Raw genomic sequence first — 21602 nt, forward strand, 5'->3', positions numbered from 1 at the left:
AAAATAGGTCCAGGGCTGGGAAGATGGCTCAGTGGTAGAGCGCTTGCCTTGCATGCATGAGGCCCTGAGTTCGATTCCTCAGCACCACATAAGCAAAAAGAACAAAGCCGGAAGTGGCACTGTGGTTCAAGTGGTAGAGCGCTAGCCTTGAGCTGAAGAGCTGAGGGACAGCGCCCAGGCCCAGAGTTCAGGCCCCATGACCAGACCCCCCCTCACCCCCAAAAAAATAGGGCCAGGAGAGAGGGAAGAGATGGCATTGTCCAAAAAGAAGTATACTCTTTACCTGATTTATGTAACTATAACCCCTATGTACATCACCTTTATAATAGCACTTTTTTAAATAATAAATAAAAAATAAAAACAGGTCCAACTCTGATAGCTCCTACCTATAATCCTAGTTACTTGGGAGGCTGAGATCTGAGGATCCCAGTTTGCAATCAACCTGGGAAGAAAAGTATGAGACTCTTACCACCAATGAACCAGAGAAAAAAAAAAGTTGGAAGTGGAGATGTGGTCTTGAGTGGAAAAAGCCAAGGGAGACGAAAAAGCCCTGAGTTTAAATCCCAGTCAATCCTGGAAGGGAAAAGAAAAAAAAAAAAAAAAGAAGAAGAAGAAGAAGAGAAAAGAAAACGCAAGGGGCTAGGAATGTGACTAACTGATAATAGTGCTTGCCTAGCATGCATGAAGCCCTGGGTTTGATTCCTCAGTACCACATACACAGAAAAAGCTGAAGGGCACTATGACTCAAGTGGTAAAGTGTTAGCTTTGAGCAAAAGAAGCTCAGGGACAGTGCCCAGGCCCTGAGTTCAAGTCCCAGGACTGTCATAAAAGAATAAAGAAAAAAAAGGAAGAAAACACAAAGCCCTTTCCAAAATATGTCTCTGTGTGAAATTCTTTTCCCAAGCTACTCAAGTCATATCTGCTCATTGTAGAACATTTGTTTTTTTTTTTTTTTTTTTGGTCGGTTGTGTGGCCTGAACTCTGGGTCTGGGCGCTGTCCCTCAGCTCTTCAGCTGTAGACTAGTGCTCTACCACTTGAGCCTCAGCCCCACTTTCGGCTTTTTCTGCTTATGTGGTGCTGAGGAATGGAACCGAGGGCCTCATGAATGCAAGGCAAGCACTCTACCACTGAGCCACCTTCCCAGTGCCATCATTGTAGAACATTTGGAAAACAGAAAAAAAAATCTCACCAACTGCTTTATCTCCCAGAGACAACTATTTTACAGCTATATTATATTATTATTACCTTCATTGGTGTTCCCTTTGAGTCTATATATATATATATATATATATATATATATATATATATATATATATATATATATGCACATTATTGACATAGAGAACCATTCACTTCATAATGAACAATGCTTTTTACCCTTCATGATTACAGTGTAATCACGGAGTTCATGTCACTGCACAGCCTGCACAACTGTCACCTGTGGCTGTGTAATATAGCCAGGTGTGTCCTCAGCTCCCTTCCAAGATAAGGAGCACAGCAGAGAACATCTTTCTGCAGGAAGGGTAAGGTGAAACTGGATTTTTAGACCCCAGGTTCAAAGTCCAAGAGTCCCAAGTTAGATCCTGCTACCAGAGCTTATATGTAAAGTCAAGAGACTGTGAGCCAGGTGCAGGAGCTTCATATGCCTATAGGTGTGAGTAGCTTACAGCTACTCAGGAGGCTCAGATCTGAGGTTGCTGGTTCAAAGCCAGCCCAGGGAGGAAAGTCTGTGAAGCACAAAAAGAGAAACAGACAGACACGGTGAAGGGCAGAGAAAGGCAATTTATTACATGGCAGCCATGGGAACACATTGGCTTTAAGTTAAATAGGAAGGAGGTGAGGAAGGTATGAAGAGTTAAAAACAATCCCCAAATCTCAAGTGAAGCCTGGTTGACCATTATCTCAGTGGGTTTTTTTTGTTTTTTGTTTTTGTTTTGGTCAGTTGTGGGGCCTGAACTCTGGGCCTGGGCGCTGTCCCTCAGCTCTTCAGCTCAAGGCTAGCACTCTACCACTTGAGCCACAGTGCCACTTCCGGCTTTTTTCTTTTTGCTTATGTGGTGCTGAGGAATGGAACCGAGGGCCTCATGCATGCAAGGTAAGCACTCTACCACTGAGCCACCTTCCCAGCCCCTTTTTTTTCTTTTTTCTCTTTTCTTTTTTTTGTTGGTCATGGGGCTTGAACTCTGGGCTTGGCGCTGTCCCTGTGCTCTTCAGCTCAAGGCAAGCGCTCTACTGCTTGAGCTACAACTCCACTTCCTCAGTCTTTGTCCTTGGAGGAATTCCAGAGAGGTTGTTTGTACTTTATTACTGAAAACAGGCTGGAAACAAGGTGGTCTCCTGAGTTTGGGCTGTTTGCTTTAAGATAAGAAGAAGATAGCAGGGCTCCAGGGGCTCATGCCTGTAATCCTAGCTACTCCTGAGGCAGAGATCTGAGGATTATGGTTCAGAGCCAACCTGGATAGGAATGTCAGTGAGACTCTATGCCCAATGAATCACCAAAAAGAAAAAAAAGAAAGAAAAAAAAAAGCTGAAAGTGGAGTTGTGGCTCAAGTGGTAGAGTGTTAGACTTGAGTAAAAATCTCAGGAATATTACTTTGGCCCTGAGTTCAAGTACCAGGACTAGCATGAGACAGAGAGAGAGAAAAAATAGACAGAAAAGCAGAAACTGAGACAGAAACAGAGACATTGCTTGTTTGAGGGGCAGTTTGCCTTCTACAAGATGCGGATCTGTGAAGCCTCACTTTTTTCCTAGAGCCTAGGATATTGCAAAGAGACAAAAGCAGAGAATAAATAGATCAGATCAAACAGCACAGATACAAGGTTGGGAGCTAATTTGCAGGATGCAGCAAACATCTTTTCTTTCCTTTTCTTTTTTATATTTATATTTGCCAGTCATAGACTTGAGCTCAGGGCCTGGGCACTGTCCTGAGCTTTTGTACTCAAGGCTAGTGCTCTACCACTTGAGACACAGCACCACTTCCAATCTTCTGGTGATCAATTGGAGATTGAAGTCTCACGGACTTTCCTGCCCAGCCTAGCTTTGATCCCTAATCCTCAGACCTCAGTCTCTTGAATAGGTAGGATTTACAGGCAGGAGCCACTAGTACCCAGCCAACCATGTTTTAAGTTACCTCTTACAAGGGCCACAGAAGTAGGAGTCTGGATTGACTTCCTGATTCCTCACTGAACACAGCTACCATGCTACTCCATGAAACTAGTTTGGAAATGGGGCAAAGTAAATGTGGAAAACCTGTAAGGGTCCCATGGAGGCCAGTTAGAGAAGCTGAGCCTCAAGTCCTAACACTTTGTCCCATGATGTACCTATAAGGTAGGGATTACATGTGGACCATGGTGTCGAGATGGGTGTTTCTGGCTACAAAAAAAGGTAGGGAGGGTATGAGGACTGCACAAGAGTGCCCTCTGCTGTTCCCTGCCTTCTAACAGTTCAGGGCCTTTTTCTGTTTGGAAGTTCTCAGTGTCTTCCTTAATGCTCTGTGTGTGTGTGTGTGTGTGTGTGTGTGTGTGTGTGTGTGTGTGTGTGTGTGTGTGTGTGTGTGTGTGTGTGTGAGTGTGTGTGTGTGTGTGTGTGTGTGTGTGTGTGTGTGTTAAGGATAAACATGGTAGGCAGGTGATAGGCAACTGTTAGGCAAGTGCTGCCTCACCCCTTTTTATTTTGTTTTGAAATAGGCTCACAGGATCTTGTTAACTTGCCCATGGGCTTAGCTGTTGATCCTCCTGCTTCAGTCTCTCACTTAACTAGGATTACAGGTGTTCATAATACCTTACCCGGTCTCTTTAGTATTTCTTTGTCAGCTGAGGGCAGGGCATCATTTAGCAATAATAAATAGCATACAGAGTTGGAAACTTTTTTTGGTGATACTGGTGTTTGAATGTAGAGTGGTGCACTTCTAGGCAGGTGCTCTACCACAGAAGTCACACCTCCAGTTCCTTTTTTTTCTTTTAATTATTTTTCAGGTTGAGTTGACTTCTAATATCGTTCCTCCTACCGATATCCTCCTGAGTAGTGGCTTGGATTACGGGTGCACACTGCCATGCCTTGCCTATTTGTTGAGATAGGGATCTTGCTTCTCAGATCTCAACCTTCTGAGCAGCTAGGATTATAGGCATGAGCCATACACTTACCTCTCTCTCTCTCTCTCTCTCTCTCTCTCTCTCTCTCTCTCTCTCTCTCTCTCTCTCTCTCTCTCACACACACACACACACACACACACACACACACACACACAAATAAAATAGCACAGCAAAGAATTTGAGTGGGAGAGAGAGAGGGGACGTTTAGGGAAATGGCAAGCACCAGCTAGATGTCTCAAAAGCAAACACGTGGTTAAGAGGATTTCAGCATTTTAGGACTTGGATAGTGTAGGAGGAGTTTATTTTAGCATAACAGGGTTAAAGTAGAGAAAAAGAGAAACATTTCCCACCCAAGAAATGGGAGTTAAAGACGAAACTGGCAGGTGTGTTGTGCTGCCTTTATTCTTTTTGAGCTGGGGGAAATACACACAGCCACTATCAGCCCGCTACCCTTTGGCTATGAGTCAGAATAGCTAAGATGGGTGTTATTATTCTAAAATATGGAGATGTCTCCAGGCCTGCTCAACACTAGGGTCAGTAGGTGAGCTGTGGGGCTTCCTTTCCTAGGATACGCCTCTCAGCCTCTCGCTGGAGAGGTGTGAGGTTTCTTACCATTTCAAAGGAGAGGGCAATTTTAAAAAGGACTTTCAACACTTGTAACTTAACAGTTCAATGGAGAGAAGCTTAACTGCTTTTGTTATGACTTTTGGGCTTCAAACTTCTGAATTTGGCTGGTTTTATATATATATATATATATATATATATGTGTGTATATATATATATGTATATATATATATATATACATATATATATGTGTGTTTGTTTGTTTGTTTTGTTTTGTTTTTTGTTTTTGGGTCTGGTCGTGGGGCCTGAACTCTGGGACTGGGCGCTGTCCCTCAGCTCTTCAGCTCAAGGCTAGCACTCTACCTCTTGAGCCACAGCACCACTTCTGGCTTTTTTCTTTTTGCTTATGTGGTGCTGAGGAATCAAACCCAGGGCCTCATGCATGCAAGGCAAGCGCTCTACCACTGAGCCACCTTCCCAGCCCCTGGTTTTATATTTATTAAAAAGAATATAGCCAGGCTTTGGTGGCTCATGCTTGTAATCCTAGCTACGCAGAAGGCTGAGATCTGAGGATCACAGTTCAAAGCCAGCCCAGGCAGGAAACTCCATGAGATTCTTACCTCCAATAAACCACTCAGAAAACCACAAGTGGCGCTGTGGCTCAAGTGGTAGAGCGCTCACCTTGAGCTGAAGAGCTGAGGGACAGAGCCCAAGCCCCATGACCAACACCAACAACAACATGCATATATATAATTGGCCGGGAACTGGTACCTCATATCTATAATTCTAGCCACTCTGGTGACTGAGGTCTGATCATCAAGGTTCAAAGCCAACTTGAGCAGACAAATCTGTGAGACTTATCTCCCATTAAGTAGCAAAAAGTGGAAAGTGGAGTCACTGTGGCAGAGTGCCAGCCTTGATCAAAACCACTAAGGGACAGTACCTAGGCTTGCAGTTCAAGTCCCAGTACCGGTACACAGACACAGACACACAGAAAGAATATACTTTCTCTGTCTCCTCACCTATTTTTCCTGCCACACCCTTCTCAATGACATTGGTTTCTTTCCTCTTAAAAGGGGGATACAGAAAGAGTAGAAAGAACTTCTGGGTGTCTCTTAATGACACCGGGAAGGGGTTGCCTTCAGCATTCTTTCCTTATAGCTAGTCTGCCTCAGTAGAACTACTGCTACCTTGCTCTGAGCTACAACTCCCTCCCCTCCCCCCACATACTGAGGGAAACTGAGGCAAGCAGTTGAGGACGACCAGGTAGTAAGTATCCTGAAGACCCTGGCCTGACCACCTCCTTCTCCAGGTGTGGTCTCCAGGTCGGGGGGGCATCAGGGGAGGGAATGAGGCATTAGGAGCTTCAAGAAGTTGATGCGGCTTCAAGAGTTGGGCAGCCTAGGAGCACCCTGATGTCTGCCAAGGGCTGTACTTGGGAATGCACAGCTGCTTAGAGAGATCTCCTTGCCCCCTTCCTTATTGTGGTAATTGGGGTAGGGCAAGCACTTCCCTGGTAAATAACCCCCCAATCTCCAGAAAGCTAGTTAAAGTTTAATAAGTGGGTCAGGTAGGGGCAGGACTGGCTGGCTTCATAAGTGTAAGATTTAGGTTGTCAAAGAAGCCTGCCTTTAGAAGGGCCTTGGACTTGGTTACTTTATTCTCTGATCTTGCCGTCTTGAAATTTGTGTGTGCGTGCGTGTATGTGTATGTGCGTGTGTGTACATGTGCACATGTACACACATACACACACACACATACACACACATGGATGTCAGTACTGTCACTTGAACTCAGGACTTGGCACTATCCCTTACCTTTTTTTGTGCCGGCTGCCTTTCTACCACTTGAGAGTCACAGCTCCAGTTCTGGCTTTTTGGTGATTAATTGGAGGTAAGAGTCTCATGGTGGTAGGGGAGAGTGTAGTTGTGGAGATGGGAGGGAAGGGATGGTAGGGGAAAAACAAAGGAGGAGGCAATACTGCTTGATAGGAAATGTACTCATTACCTTGCTCATGAAACCCTTCTGTACACTATTTTTACAATAAAAAACATATTAAAAATTTTAAAAAGAGTCTCACGGACTCTTCTGCAGAATTGGCTTCAGATTTCCATCCTCAGATCTCAGCCTCCTGAACAGCTAGGATTACAGGTGTGAGGCACCAGCACCTGGTTTAAAATTCTTAATTTTGATCCACAGGCTCCCATTTTCATTGTGTAACTTGGGCACACTTGTCATCATCACACTTGTGCACACTGAAGCTCCATCTCCCCAGGACGTCTGAAGGAACAACCTGGGGACAGTAACCCCTGGCAAGCTTAAGCTGATGTACCTTTTGCTTTCTCCCAGGCAAGGTTCTGGGCCCACCAAGCCTGGTTGCTTGTAGCCTCTGAAGGTGCATGTGAGCTCTGGGGCCTGCAGGTGCTTGGGTGCCATCCTCAGCCCAGTGCTTGGCTCTTCCCGCCTTCTTGCCTGATTTCTACCACTCCTATCTGGTCTTCTAAGGAGGCTGTGGCTGATTAGGAGGCTCCAGGAGGCTGTGAGCCTGTGGCCCTGGGAGTCAGTGCAGTGGCAAGCCCAGAGGGGCTCCTTTAAGGCGCTGGTGCGGGGTGCGGTTCTGCCTGTTCCTTGTGCCTTCTGGAATATTTTTTCTGAACTGGTTCCTCTTTGAGGAGCTGTGCTGCTGCTTCTCTGAGCTTGTCAGAGCTTGTCAGTGAGCTCCGCTCACTGCGAAACCTCATCATCCGCCCTCCAGGCAACCATCTGGCCCAAGGTGGCTGATATGCACCCACTCCTTGCCTAGACCTGAGCAGGTAAGGAACAACAGGGGCATCTGTGGCCTGAGGGCCACCCAGAATCAAAGGAGGCCATCTTTCCTGCGTGAGAGGAGAGAGCGAGCATCTAGAGGCCTCTATCTCCTGTCTGCACAGCCTGGATGTCTTTGAAGGGATGGATCTGGAATGGGCAGGGCCTGTGCCATAGGTGTGTAAAACTACCAGAATGGGGTTTAGCTTTTGCCCTGGGCTCCCTAGCTGTCAGGCTGTGGACTTCGGCTGAGCCTCCTCAAGCAAGTTGGGCCTTTTCCATGTGAGCTGGGTTCGAATGACTGGGGATCTGAACTGCTGAGGCAGACCATTGATGTGGGTTATTAGGCCAGCCTGGAGGAGGCCTGGGTGGAGGCTGCTGGGCCGTTGGCTGCAGATCTGCGGCAGAGGGGTGAGAGGCAGTTCAGCACCGCGGGGTGGACAGCGCCCTGCAAGCAGCAGGCTGGGAAGCTGTTGAGTGGCCAGCTGTCCCAGCCCAGCTCCCAGCAGCTCCCTCAATCTGGGATCTGGTCCCTGCTAATCCTGGCAGAGGGTTGAGACCCCCGACAGCCAACTGTGGGAGGGGTACAGGAGCCGATCCTGAGTTTGCAGGGTCAGGGATAGAAATAATGTTGTCCCCTTTATTCACTCAATAGGTACAAAGACAGACCCAATGAAAACAGATGGCCCCAAAAGATAGGACAAGGATCAGGAGTAGAGTTTTTGTTGTTAGTGGTTATATATATATATATATATATATATATATATATATATATATATATATATATATATATATATTTGAATTGTTCTCTATGCAAAGGAAACCAGATCTTCAGCTACCTACCAAGCAATCTCACCATCCAGGCTCCTAAAACTTCCACCATTGAGTGCATGATACTCTATTTCTAGGTCTTGTGTGTGTGTGTGTGTGTGTGTGTGTGTGTGTGTGTGTGTGTGTGAGAGAGAGAGAGAGAGAGAGAGAGAGAGAGAGAGAGAGAGAGAGAGCGTACTAGGGCTTGAACTCAGGGCTTGAGCTCTGTCCCTGAGCTTCTTTGCTCAAGATTAGTGCTCTACCACTTGAGCCACAGTTCCACTTTCCGGCTTTTTGATGGTTAATTGGAGATAAGAATCTTATGTGCTGTTCTGCCCCTACTGGCTTTGAACCATGATCCTCAGATCTCAGCCTCCTGAGTAGCTAGGATTATAGATGTGAGCTCTCCTCCCCCCTCCCCCCCCCCCCCCACGCCTCCACTTTTGGGACATAAATACAAAGCAGGACCAATCAATTGGCCTCCCCTGCCCAGACACTGCTGAGTGAGTGCTGATTGGCTCTAGTTTGGACAGGAAGACCTGCCTGCACACCACTCTGAGCTCCCCTAAACCAAGGACAGAGTCAGGAGCTCGGTCCCTTGCAGGGTATCTTGGAGGAAACTTGAATGCTCAGCCTCTGGAGTAGCTAGGAGTACAGACTTGAGCTTTGTTTGTTTGTTTTGTTTTTGCCAGACCTGGGGCTTGCACTCTGGGCCTGGGCAATCTTCTGAGCTTTTGTGCTCAAGGATAATGCTCAACCACATGAGCACAGCTCCATTGATGGCTTTTTTTTTTTTTTTTTTTGCCAATTCTGGGGTTTGAACTCAAGGCCTGGGAAGTGTCCCTGAGCTTCTTTTGCTCAAGGCTAGCACTCTACCACTTGAGCCATAGCACCACTTCCAGCTTTTTCTGTGTATGTGGTACTGAGGAATGGAACCCAGGGCCTCATGCATGCCAGGGAAGCATTCTACCACTGAGCCACCTTCCCAGCCATTTCTCTAAGGTCTCAGAGTCAGCTTGCCAATTATGGCCTTGCCCTGTGTCCCTACCTGTTCACAAAAATCTGTTGTTTCTATTTCCCTGATGCTGTATTGTCTTCCCAGCATGACATATAAATTCCCACCCCAGTTGCAACAGTCTCCTTACACTCTTTCTCAGAATGTGACTCTTCCCCCAATTCCTGGAGTCCATGTAACACCTTCATAACATCTCTTCTTGGAACTGACCCTACCCACAAATTCCCATAGTCTATGTAATGTGAGCCATGTGACTGCTCCTTAAAATTTTTTTGGGGGGGTCTGGTCATGGGCCTGAACTCTATGCCTGGGCTCTGTCCCTCAGCTTTTCAGCTCAAGGCTAGCGCTCTACCACTTGAGCCACAGCGCCACTTCCGGCTTTTTTCTTTTTGCTTATGTGGTGCTGAGGAATCGAACCTAGGGCCTCAGGCATGCAAGGCAAGCGCTCTACCACTGAGCCACCTTCCCAGCCCCTGCCCCCTAAAATTTTGTTTAAATTGTTTACATTTGTCCATGGTTGCTGCCTCCATTCCTGCTTGGAGCGGCCTGGAAGATCTGTCCCCCAATAAACCCTGTGCCCATATTGGCCTCTCATATCTTACATCCTGGTGCCAAAACCCAGAAGGAGTGGTCTTGGTTTGGAGGATCCACCTATAGGGGTTAATTGGCCCCTGGCTCTCCTCCTGAACCTCCTTGGGCAAGCAACTTTTCCTCTCCTCTACCAGCTGTTTCAGATTTCTGCATGCTCACAACTGGATCTGCAAGGGTGAATGCTGACCTCCTGTTTCTATGAGCCTCCCTGCCTACTTCCAGTTCATTCTTGAAGGACCAGGTCCCTGGCCAGGGAATGCTGTAGTTGACTATTTCATTGGTGATGATTCTTTGAGGCCTTGTCCTACTCTACTAGGAATTCTTCTGTGCTCCCAGGGACACCCAGAATGACAGAAAATTCCTCTACCAGTATCTCAATTGCCACCCTCTGCTTAAATGGGTACCCCACAATCTAAACTGTCTCAGAACAGCCCTGTGGGCTGTCTCTCTTGGCTAATCTCCATGAACGGGGTCTCTCAGACATTATTAAACCCAAGAGACTCATTTTCTGTTGTAATGTGGCATGGCCTCAATTCCAATTGGACAATGGGTCTCGATGGCCTGAAAATGGTGTCTTCACCTTTAATATGCTCACAGACCTGGATCACTTCTGTCACCCAAGTGGCAAGGCTGGAGAACTCCTTATGCTCAGGCTTTATTCTGTCCCTCTCCCTGATGCAGACCTGCCCTTCCACCCTGCTGACCACTCTTCTTCTTTCACATTCCCCACCCCACTCCACATCTTGATTTCCTCCTCCTTCTCTACCACCCTATCAATCCCCACCTTCTTCTTCTACTTCCTCCCCCTCTTCTCTGCCTTCTCTCTCTCTACCTCACACGGGTTCCTGCACTGCCCATCAATCATCTGCTGTGGCACTGGCCCACCTCTCTCCCTTTCAGGAGCTGGCTGGCTCTGAAGGCATTGTTCATGTTCACATTCCCTTCTCCCTCTCTAGCCTGTCCCAACTAGAAGTTTAATGAACTTAATCAAAAAGCTGTTGGTCAGGAAGCTGTACCTTGCTCCAACCCAGGGTAATATTACCCACCTAATCATCCCCCACCAGACTCTTAGGGACAACATGAACCTCTACCTTCTCCATAGCCTTGACCAGACTGCGCACAAGTCTGTCAACTATGACAAATTGAGGGAGGTAGTTCAGCATCCCAATGAAACCCCCCAGTAAAATTTTGAGCTGTTCGTCGGACACCCTCACCGCTTCACCCGCACTGACCCATCCACTCCTGTGAGCCTGGCTCTCTTCCATTCCCATTTTATTTTTCAGTCCTCCCCCCAATATGTGGTAAAACTAAAAAGTTGAGGACAGCCAGACACCAGTGGTTCACACCTGTAATCCTAGCCACTCAGGAGGCTGAGATATGAGGTCATGGTTCAAAGCCAGCCTGGGCAGGAAAGTCCATGAGACTTATATCTCCAAGAAACCACTAGAAAACCTTGAGCTGAACAGCGCAAGGACGGCGTCCAAGCCCAGAGTTCAAGTCCCACGACTGACCAACAAAAAAAGTTGAGGATAGCCCCAACACCCCCCAGTGGGGACCATTTCCTCTAAGTCCCCATGGACTTCGTCCCCTCACATCCTCACCAGACTCCCTTTACATAAGTGTCACCACCTTACAATACTCTGGGCAATTCCTACCGACACAATGGAAATGGTCAGAGGTTTCAGACATTCAAGCTCTCTCGCTCTCTCTCTCTCTCTCTCTCTCTCTCTCTCTCTCTCTCTCTCTCTCTCTCTCTCTCTCTCTCTCTCTCTCTCTGTTGAATTTAGGAGACATGCTGCCTCCTCCCCTTAAAAAGTCTGTTTGAGGGGCTGGGAAGGTGGCTCAATGGTAGAGTGCTCAGCACCACATAAGCAAAAGAAGCCGGAAGTGGCGCTGTGGCTTAAGCCGTAAGCTGTAGAGCTGAGGGACAGCACCCAGGCCCAGAGATCCAGCCCCAGGACCAACCCCCCCCCCCCAAAAAAATCTGGTTTGGGTGCCTCTCCCAATTCTTTTTACAGGCCCTGGATAATACCTAAGAAGAATCAAAGGCTACACGGCGGGTTTTCACGTGACCCCTCACTCTTCTACCAAGCTTACTACTCCACTCATCTAGCAAGTATTTAAAGGTCAATGTGTCTCTTTACCAAAATTATTTCAAAGGTTTTCTATTCTGGTTAATTAATGTTTCTTTTAAGTGTGGAGAGTCTGCTAAATTGCGTTTGCTGCTGGCGCCTTGAGTTTTTTTCTTGTGTTGTTTGGTGTTTCCTATTTTCCTAGCATTGAACACGTAGTTCTATCATGCAATGGGCAAAATGTCTTTTTGGCACTGCAATTTCAGAAAACTATGCCCAACTTTCATTTTTAAAACCTAAGTGTGCCTTAAAACTTTTTGTACACAAGTGTCTGCTCATAAAAACTGTTGTAGCAGCAGGGGCCGGTGGCTCATGCCTGTAATTCTAGCTATTCAGGAGGCTAAGATTTGAGGATTGCGGTTCAAAGCCAGCCCAGGCAGGAAAGTCTGTGAGACTCTTATCTCCAATAAACCACTAGAAAACCGGAAGTGGCGCTGTGGCTCAAGTGGTAGAGCGCTCCCCTTGAGCTGAAGAGCTGAGGGACAGTGCCCAGGCCCAGAGTTCAGGCCCCACGACGGGACCAAAAACAAAACAGAATGAAAAAACTGTTGTAGCATAAGAAAAAGTCTTCTGTCAAAGTGTCTTTGTCTTCAACATTTAATATTTCTTTTGTTCTGACATTTCCTGAAATTATTTGCTTCTTGACTTCAATTGTAACTATTATTTGTGCTGCTTGTGACAAAATTAGAGAATAGCCTTCCTGGTAATTATACTTAGAATCTGAGCCTAATACCTTGAAAGGAGGAAGGACAGTTTGGATTGGAATAAAAACCTAACAAACTTCTCTGCCTGGCTCTGGGTAGTATAATGGTAAATTGCCTTGAGCAGAGTCATTATGCAGTTCTGAGAGAACCAAGACATAACTGGCTCCTCAGGACAAAAGAAACAGAGGGAAGTTTTAGATTCAAACCAAAAAGAAGTTCATCAAATTTGGATACAAACAATTGTGTGTAATATGTCTGTTTCCCAAGTATGAAAGCCACCCTGGATACAGAGTTGACAATGGTTTCAATCGAAATTAGCATCCTAAAGTGCTATATTCAGTTTATTAGTTACTGTTTCAAAACTCTCATTATGACCACTATTGAGTTTTGTTATTACAGATTTGATTCTCTGTAGCATTTTCAGTCAGACCCATAGAGGGATAAATAATTCTTACAAATATATATTGGTCAAACTTCAATTCTTAACAAGTTGCAGTAAGTCCGGCTTAGAACTATTTCTATTGATCTCTTTGTTGCTTCAATTGGAAATAAGGGAAAGGGGCTATTGGCAAAAACTCTCATTTAATCTGTCAGTTACACCCCCGTCCCCCAGCAACGTGGGTCATGTCGTCAGTCAACTGGGACATGCCATCCCCACAACAACCAATGTCAGCTGGGACGTGACATCCCAGCAATGAGCAAAAATGCCAACTGCAACATCATTGCAGCAAGAAGAGAGCTCCTAGACCCACCAGGACAGAGCTAGTCCTGCAATGAGGGGCCACCCAGAGGCAGTTGGGAGAAACTGCACCGATAAAGAGGGGATGGTATCCGATCCTAAATGGAGTTACTTTGTGCTTGCCTTTTCAAAATTAACCAGAGCCAGGAGGTCAAGAAAAAATAGTTCCTGAGCATATTCTGGTGCCCCTACCTGCTGTCTTTTAACTGGGCAGGAACTTATATCTATTGCCTGTTATTTTTATTTATAATAAGTTTTCCATCCATACTTTATAGTACAAACATCTGTAGTCCAGGATATGATCAGCCCTCCCATTGGGGCTTTAACCAGTCCAATCCAGCCCCAGTTTATTTGGGGGGAGGGGGGCGGGGGATGTTGGTGGTGGGGCATGTCGGTGGTGGGGCTTGAACTCTGCGCCTGGGCGCTGTCCCTCAGCTCTTCAGCTCTTGGCTACTGCTCTACCACTTGAGCCACCAAGCTACTTCTGGCTTTTTCTGCTTATCTGGTGCTGAGGAATCAAACCCAGGGCCTCAGGCATACAAGGCAAGCACTCTACCACTGAGCCAACTTCCCAGCCCTTAACTGGTTATTCTTTTCCAGGCCATCATGCTCTCTCCTACCCAGTCAGCAAATGTTATTCAGTGAGTAGTTAGGGATATAATCCACCAACTCCAGGATTTCTGGGACCACAGGAGACAGGAACTAGGCAAGTCATCCATTTTTTTTTTCTTTTCTACCTTAAATGGATGACTGCCCTCCCTTCTGCTGTTAGTAGGTCCTCTAATAATGTTTTTTTCCTTTTCTTATTGTTTGGCCCCTGCCTCATACGATTTCTTTCAGACTTCATCCAAACATGTTCATCCCCAAGGAACTCTTACTGGTGCCTTCTCCCAGACAGGATGACATTTTTGCCTTCTACCCCCAAACCCAACATCCCCAGCCAGCAGGAAACAGCTAGGGAATGTGTCCCCGACTCTCTACCCTCTGCATTCCACTTTTAGACTTATACATAAAAAAGACAGGAATCTAATGTCTCAGAGTTAGCTTGCCAATTAAGGCCCAGCCCTGTGTTCCTTCCTGTTTACAAAAATCTGTTAAGTTTCTATTTCTCAGAAGTGGCACTGTGGTTCAAGTGGTAGAGCACTAGCCTTGAGCTGAAGAGCTCAGGGACAGCACCAGGCCCAGAGTTCAAGCCCTACAACCAATTAAAAAAAAAAAGTTTCTATTTCTCTGATGCTGTATTGTTTTCCCCGTGTGATACACAAATTCCGGGCCCCAGTAGCAACAATCTCCTTAAACTCTTTCTCAGAATGTGACTCTCCACCCAATTCCTGGAGTCCACGTAACACTTTCATAACACCTCTTCTTGGAACTGACCCTGCCCCCAAATTCCCATAGTCTATGTAATGTGAGCCATGTGACTGCCCCCTAAAATTTTGTTTAAATTCAGCCTACACCTGTCCATGGCTGCTGCCTGCCTCCATTCCTGCTTGGAACAGCCTGGCAGGTCTGACCCCTCTCCCCCCCCAGTAAAGCCTTGAGCTCCTGCTGGTCACTTTTACTCACCTCTCATTTCTTAAAACTTCTTCTGGCTCTTTTAGTTTATTGGTGATAACAGTCTCATGGACTTCCCTGTCTGGGCTGGCTTCAAACTGTGATCCTTGGATCTCAGCTTCCTGAGTAGCTAGGATTACAGACATGAGCCACAGGAGTCTGGCCAGTAACTGTTTTTAATAAGGGATAAGGGAGCCGGGCACTGGTGGCTCACGCCTGTAATCCTAGCTACTCAGGAGGCTGAGATCTGAGGATCGCGGTTCAAAGCCAGCCCGGGCAGGAGAGACCGTGAGACTCCTATCTCCAATAAACCACCAGAAAAGCGGAAGTGGCGCTGTAGCTCAAGTGGTAGAGCGCTCGCCTTGAGCTGAAGAGCTGAGGGACAGTGCTCAGGCCCAGAGTTCAAGCCCCACGACCGACAAAAAAAAAAAAAATAAGGGATAAGGGAGAGTAATGGAAGGGGTGAGTCTAATGTATATTATAAGTATATATGGAAGTGTTACACGGAAACTCCCCTGTAAGACTAATACATGCTAACAGAAATGTTTCAAAAGAAAATCTATAAGCCCAAGAACTTTACTGCTCTGTCTGTAATTTCAGATAACTGAAATTTATTTCAGATAATTTTAGATAACTAAAAGCATGCAAAACACTTATAACTAAATGTTCATAGCTGCTTTATTCATAATAGCCAAAAAATGCCCAGATGCTAGTGGTTCACTCCTGTAATCATAGTTATTCAGGAGATTGAGATCTGAGGGCTAAAGTTCAAAGCCAGCCTGGGCAGAAAAGTCTTCTTATCTCCAATAACCAGCAAAAGTCCAAAAGTGGGGTATAGTTCAAATGGCAGGGTACCTGTCTTGAATGGATAAAGCTAAATGATAGTGCCCAGGCCCTGAGTTCAAAGGTTCAATATTGGCCTCATGCATGCATGTGCACAAGTGGACACACACACACACACACACACACACACACACAAATAGACAAAAAATGAAACCAATCTGCCTTGGTCACTTTGCATTGCTGTGATAAAATACTTAAGAAAGTCAACTAAGGGAAGGATTTATCTTGGCTCCTGGTTTCAGAGGTGTCAACCTGTGGCCCCTTTTCTCATTGTCTCTGAGGTGAGGCAGAACCGACTGGCCAAGAGCACTGGAGAGGAACAAAGTGGGTCACCTTTTGGCACATAAGAGGCAGACAAAGGCCTAAGGGACATGCCATCCCATCAAAGGCAAGCCCAGTGAGCCACTTCCTCCAATGAGCCCTATCTCCTAGTAGTTCATTCAGCTGTAAATTCAGTAGGCTAATAATGCCTTCATGAAGTTATGGCCTTCATGATCCAAGCACTCTCAATAGCACCACCATCTGGGGACTACACCTTAATACATGAACCTTTTTGAGAGGATATTTCCAAACCAATAAAAAATTAAATTAAAAAAAAAAGAGAGTGGGGGTGAGGGGAAGGAAGGAGTTAAGGAGGTGGGGAGGAAAGGGATAGTAGGGGAAAAACAAAGGAGGGGGTAACAATGCTCGATAGGAAATGGACTCATTACATTGCTCATGTGACTGTAACTCCTCTCTACAGTATCTTTACAATAAAAATATATATTTATAAAAGAGAGAGAGAGAAAAGTATCGGCCCCTCATTTTAGCCATTTATGGAAGCACATTTGGTATTTTATGGATGACAGCAATGACTTTTGTGTGCATCAGTACTGGGGATTTAACTTAGGACTCCCTAGGCAGATGAATAGAGCACTTGAGTCACACCTCCAGTTCTGGCTTTTTACTGGTTAATTGGAGCTAAGAGTCTCTCATATACATCTACACAGCTGGCTCTGAACCATGATCCTCAAATTTCAGCTTTCTAGGGGGGGTAGTTGTGGAGGTGAGAGGGAAGGGATGGTAGGGGAAAAACAAAGGAGAAGGCAACAATGCATGATAGGAAATGTACTCATTACTTTGCTCATGTAACTGTAACCCCTGTGTACAGTATTTTTACAACCAAAAATGTATAAAAAATTTTCAGCTTCCTGAGTAGCAAGGATTATAGACGTGAACCACCAGCAGCACCAAGGTGCATTTGTTATTTTTAAGGTAGAGTCTCTGTTTATGCCTAAGCCAGCCTGGTCTGTGATCCTCCTCCTGGTGCTTTCTCCATGATGTAGATGACAGGTGCATGCCGCTGTACCCAGCCATTGCATTTCCCTTCTGTAGCTAGGATGACAGGTTCATGCCACCATGCCCAGACATTGGTTGAGATTCTATCTGACAAACTTTTATTCCTGGGCTGGCTTCAAACCATATCCACCTCTCAAATAGCTGGAATTCCAGGCTTGAGCTACTGTGCCTACTAAGTGGCTTTGTTTTGTCTCATTTTAGCCTGGCTTCATAGTGACCTTATCTGAGGTTGATATTCTGTGAGACTGTATCCAGCAGGAGAACAAGGTGCTCTGGTTGTGCCCGGCTAGTTAGTGATAACATTGAGGTCTGGCTGGAAATGTCAAATTACTTCTGAATGTCAGGGCTGCTTTTGCTCTTTCTCAGCTGACACTGGCAAGCTCAGCCTGGCCCTAAGGGCCCATAGGAATGTGAGTAAACACACTTGGAAAGTCCATAGAAGCTCTGGTCCCAGCCTCCTGCTGCTGTGAGCCTGGTTCCTGTGGCTGGGACCCCTGGGAGTCATGGGGGTGGGGAGGCATAGGCTGGAAGAGAATATGTGCCTTCTGTTTTGCAGGGATGTGTGTGTGTGTGTGTGTGTGTGTGTGTGTGTGTGTGTGTGTGTGTGTGTTGCTGTTGTTGTTGTTATTGTTGTTTCTTATGTCTGTAGCTATTTCAAAATATTTAAAGGCAAAAATTATTTGCCAGAGAAGTTCAGAGCTTAGTGATCTCCTCATTTCTCTGTATCCATCTCTCTCTGTCTTTCTGACTGTGTGTATCTCTCTCTCTCTCTCTCTCTCTCTCTCTCTCTCTCTCTCTCTCTCTCTCTCTCTCTCTCTCTCTCTCTCTCTCTCTCTCTCTCTGTGAGTGTGAGCATGTGTGTATACTAAGCCTTGAACTTGGAGCCTAAGCACTGTCCCTTAGCTTTTTCACTCAAGACTGGCCTTCTTCCACTTGAACCACAGCTCCACTTCCAGCTTTATGTTTTGGTGGTTATGTTTTGGAGAGGAGTCTCATGAATTTTCCTGCCCAGGCTGGCTGTGAACTGCAATCCTCAGATATCAGACTCCTGAGAATCTAGGGTTACAGGCATGAGGACCAGTGCCTAGCTCCAGGCTAATTTTGTTTGTTTGTTTGTTTGGGTCCGGTCGTGGGGCCTGAACTCTGGGCCTGGGCGCTGTCCCTCAGCTCTTCAGCTCAAGGCTAACGCTCTACCACTTGAGCCACAGCACCACTTCCGGCTTTTTTCTTTTTGCTTATGTGGTGCTGAGGAATCGAACCCAGGGCCTCAGGCATGCAAGGCAAGCGCTCTACCACTGAGCCACCTTCCCAGCCCCTCAACTGTCTTTGATGCAGCTGAGATAACATAGATAAGGCTGGCTGCACAACCCACAGAAGCTGCAGCTACTATGTTAGAACCACTCATTTGAGTTACTAGTGTTTTCTTTTTTCTTTTTTTTTATTGTGAAAATACTGTACAGAGGAGTTACAATTACATGGGCAAGATAATGAGTACATTTCTTATCAAGCATTGTAGCCTCCTCCTTTGTTTCCCCTTCCAATCCCTTCCCGTCCTCCCATCGCCTCCCCATACTAGTGTTTTCTTACTGAAAGGATTTTTTTGCCCTCAAAAACTACAGAAGCTTTTATTCTTTTCTTTTTTATTTTATATACCAACTCTGTTGTTGTACAACGGAGTTACCATTCAACAAACGGGAGAATATAATACCTTTTTTTTTTTACTGTGTCAGTCTTGGAGCCTGGGCACCATCCCTGAGCTGCCTTGCTCGAAGCTAGCACTGAACCACTTGAGCCACAGCTCCACCTCCAGCTTTTTTGGTAACTTAGTGGAGATAAGAGTTGCGCAGCCAGGCGCCAGTGGCTCACACCTGTAATCCTAGCTACTCAGGAGGCTGAGATCTGAGGATCACAGTTCAAAGCCAGCCTGGGCAAGGAAAGTTCGTGAGACTCATATCTCCAATAAACTACTAGAAAACAGAAGTGGCACTGTGGCTCAAGCGGTAGAGCGCTATCCTTAAGCTGAAGAGCTGAGGGATAGTGCCCAAGCCCAGAGTTCAAGCCCCACGACCGACCAAAAAAAAAAAAAAAAAGAGTTGCGCACACTTTCTTGCCCGGGCTGGCTTCAAACTCTGATCCTCAGATCTCAGCCTCCAGAGTAGCTAGGATTACAGACATGAGCTCTAGCTGACCAGCTGACAATCACTGCCTCTTGATTAACTTCACCCCTTTCATCACTGTCCCTCATCCCTCCCAACCCAACCCCTCCCTTCAATTTTCTTAATTTTGTAGGATATACAATGAGTATTATGACTACATTCTCCCTACCCCCAAGCTTTAATTCTTCAATGTACGCCAGTAATAATCACGAACCCCACTGTGACCCAGAACAGCTGCCTTGATGCCCAGCCAGTCGGGAAGTTCAGAACAGAGGTTTCTGAACACAAGACTTCATATTTATCTAGTTTCCAAGAAAAACAACACAGGGAACAGTTCACCATCCAGCTCTTTGCACACACCCCTAGATTGCTTTTGTCTATTAAAAAAAAGACATTTAAATTTGATCTAAACTCTATCCTTCCTCCTAATGCTCTAGTAACTTCCTTTGCTTGGTGCCAGTTTCTGGGCCCTCTATGGGTCAAAGAGCCAATAGGACTTGGTCAAGCTACCGGCCAGCCTATGACGGTGCTCTTTTAGGTTAGGACACTCTTAACCACAACCAGGAAGGAAGTCCTGTCCTTACTATATTTTCTAGATGAGGGCGCTGAGGCCAAAGAAGGCGAAGACACTTGTCACTGTGCTATAGGTAATGTGAGCTCCTAACAGTGCTGTCACACAGGTCACATCAGCCTTCTCCCTGCAGCTCTTCCTAATCCAACTGACCTCAACCCATGCTAGGCTACTCTTTTTAGGCTGAGTGCTAACTCTCTTTGAGATGCCTATAATCAGAGTGTGGGCCTTGTTTCTACCCTGCATCTAGACTGTGTCTTAACAGAACTGAATCCAAATCTTTCATTATCTGGTCACTCTCTTACTGTCCTCCGCTTCTAGGTCTTAATGGTTTGGAAATACTCAGGCACAAACCCAGATCCTGCAGTCATCAGGATGTATGTATGTATGTGTGTATTCCAATACATGAGTATTGGAAATCACATAGACCATGTTATTAGAAAAGATGGTTGGAGCCGGGCGCCAGTGGTTCACGCCTGTATCCTAGCTACTCAGGTGGTTGAGATCTGAGGATCTCGGTTCAAAGCCAGCCCGGGCAGGAAAGTCCGTGAAACTCTTATCTCCAATAAACCACCAGAAAACTGGAAGTGGTGCTGTAGCTCAAGTGGTAGAGTACTAGCCTTAAGATGAAGAGCTGAGGGACAGAGCTCAGGCCCAGATTTCAAGTCCCACAACCAACAACAACAAAAAAAGCAAGAAAGCAAGAAAGCAAGAAAGAGAAAGAAAGAAAGAAAGAAAGAAAGAAAGAAAGAAAGAAAGAAAGAAAGAAAGAAAGAAAGAAAGAAAGAAAGAAAGAAAGAAAGGAAGGAAGGAAGGAAGGAAGGAAGGAAGAAAGGAAGAAAGGAAGGAAGGAAGAAAGGAAGGAAGGAAGGAAGGAAGGAAGGAAGGAAGGAAGGAAGGAAAGAAGGAAAGAAAGAAAGAAAGAAAGAAAAGATGGTTGGAATTGAGTTAGTCTAGTGGCTTGGGAGGCTGAGATCAGGAAGATTATAGTTTGATTTGAGGCTAATCCAGACAGAAAGTTTCCAAAGACCCTGTCTCAACTCATAGCTGTGTGGTGGCACATGTGCATCATTCTAGCTACTTGGGAGGCCAAGATTGAAGGATCGTGATTCTGGGCCAGATTGGGCAGAAAAGTCTGAGAAACTCCATTTCAATAGAAGAAGCTGGGCATAGTGGCGCACCCCACCCCCATCATCCCAGGTACAATGGGAAGCCTAAAATAGGCAAATCACAGTCCAGGTACATGCTTGGGCAAGATAAAAAAAACCAAAAATCCAGCACACCAAAAGGATTGGAAGCTTGGCTCTAGTGGTAGAGTACCTGCCTAGCAATTACAAGGTCCTAAGTTCAAAACTCAGTTCTGTCAAAATAAAATAAATAAATAAATGATTGTTGGACCCCAGTCTCTCTCTGGGGGTCACTCTCCGGCCTTCTGTATTGATATGTAATTTACCCTTGCCATCCACTATGATGTGACCTTGACAGAGAGGACCCTTGTCAGGTAGCATGGCCTTAAACCTCCAGCACTATGAGCTAAACAAACCTCCTTTGTTTATAAAGTTATCTGCCTCAGGTTTTTCATTATGCTAATACAAATCTGAAGGCCCTTCCTGATAATTCTGGTCCCTGGCCAAAGGATAGATCTCTGACTTGAGCTTGTGATTTAACACCTAGGCCTGCCTGCCCC

The sequence above is a fragment of the Dipodomys merriami genome, unplaced genomic scaffold (assembly GCF_024711535.1).
Source record: "Dipodomys merriami isolate MVZ:Mamm:240054 unplaced genomic scaffold, mDipMer1.0.p SCAF_19, whole genome shotgun sequence".
Classification (NCBI taxonomy): domain Eukaryota; kingdom Metazoa; phylum Chordata; class Mammalia; order Rodentia; family Heteromyidae; genus Dipodomys; species Dipodomys merriami.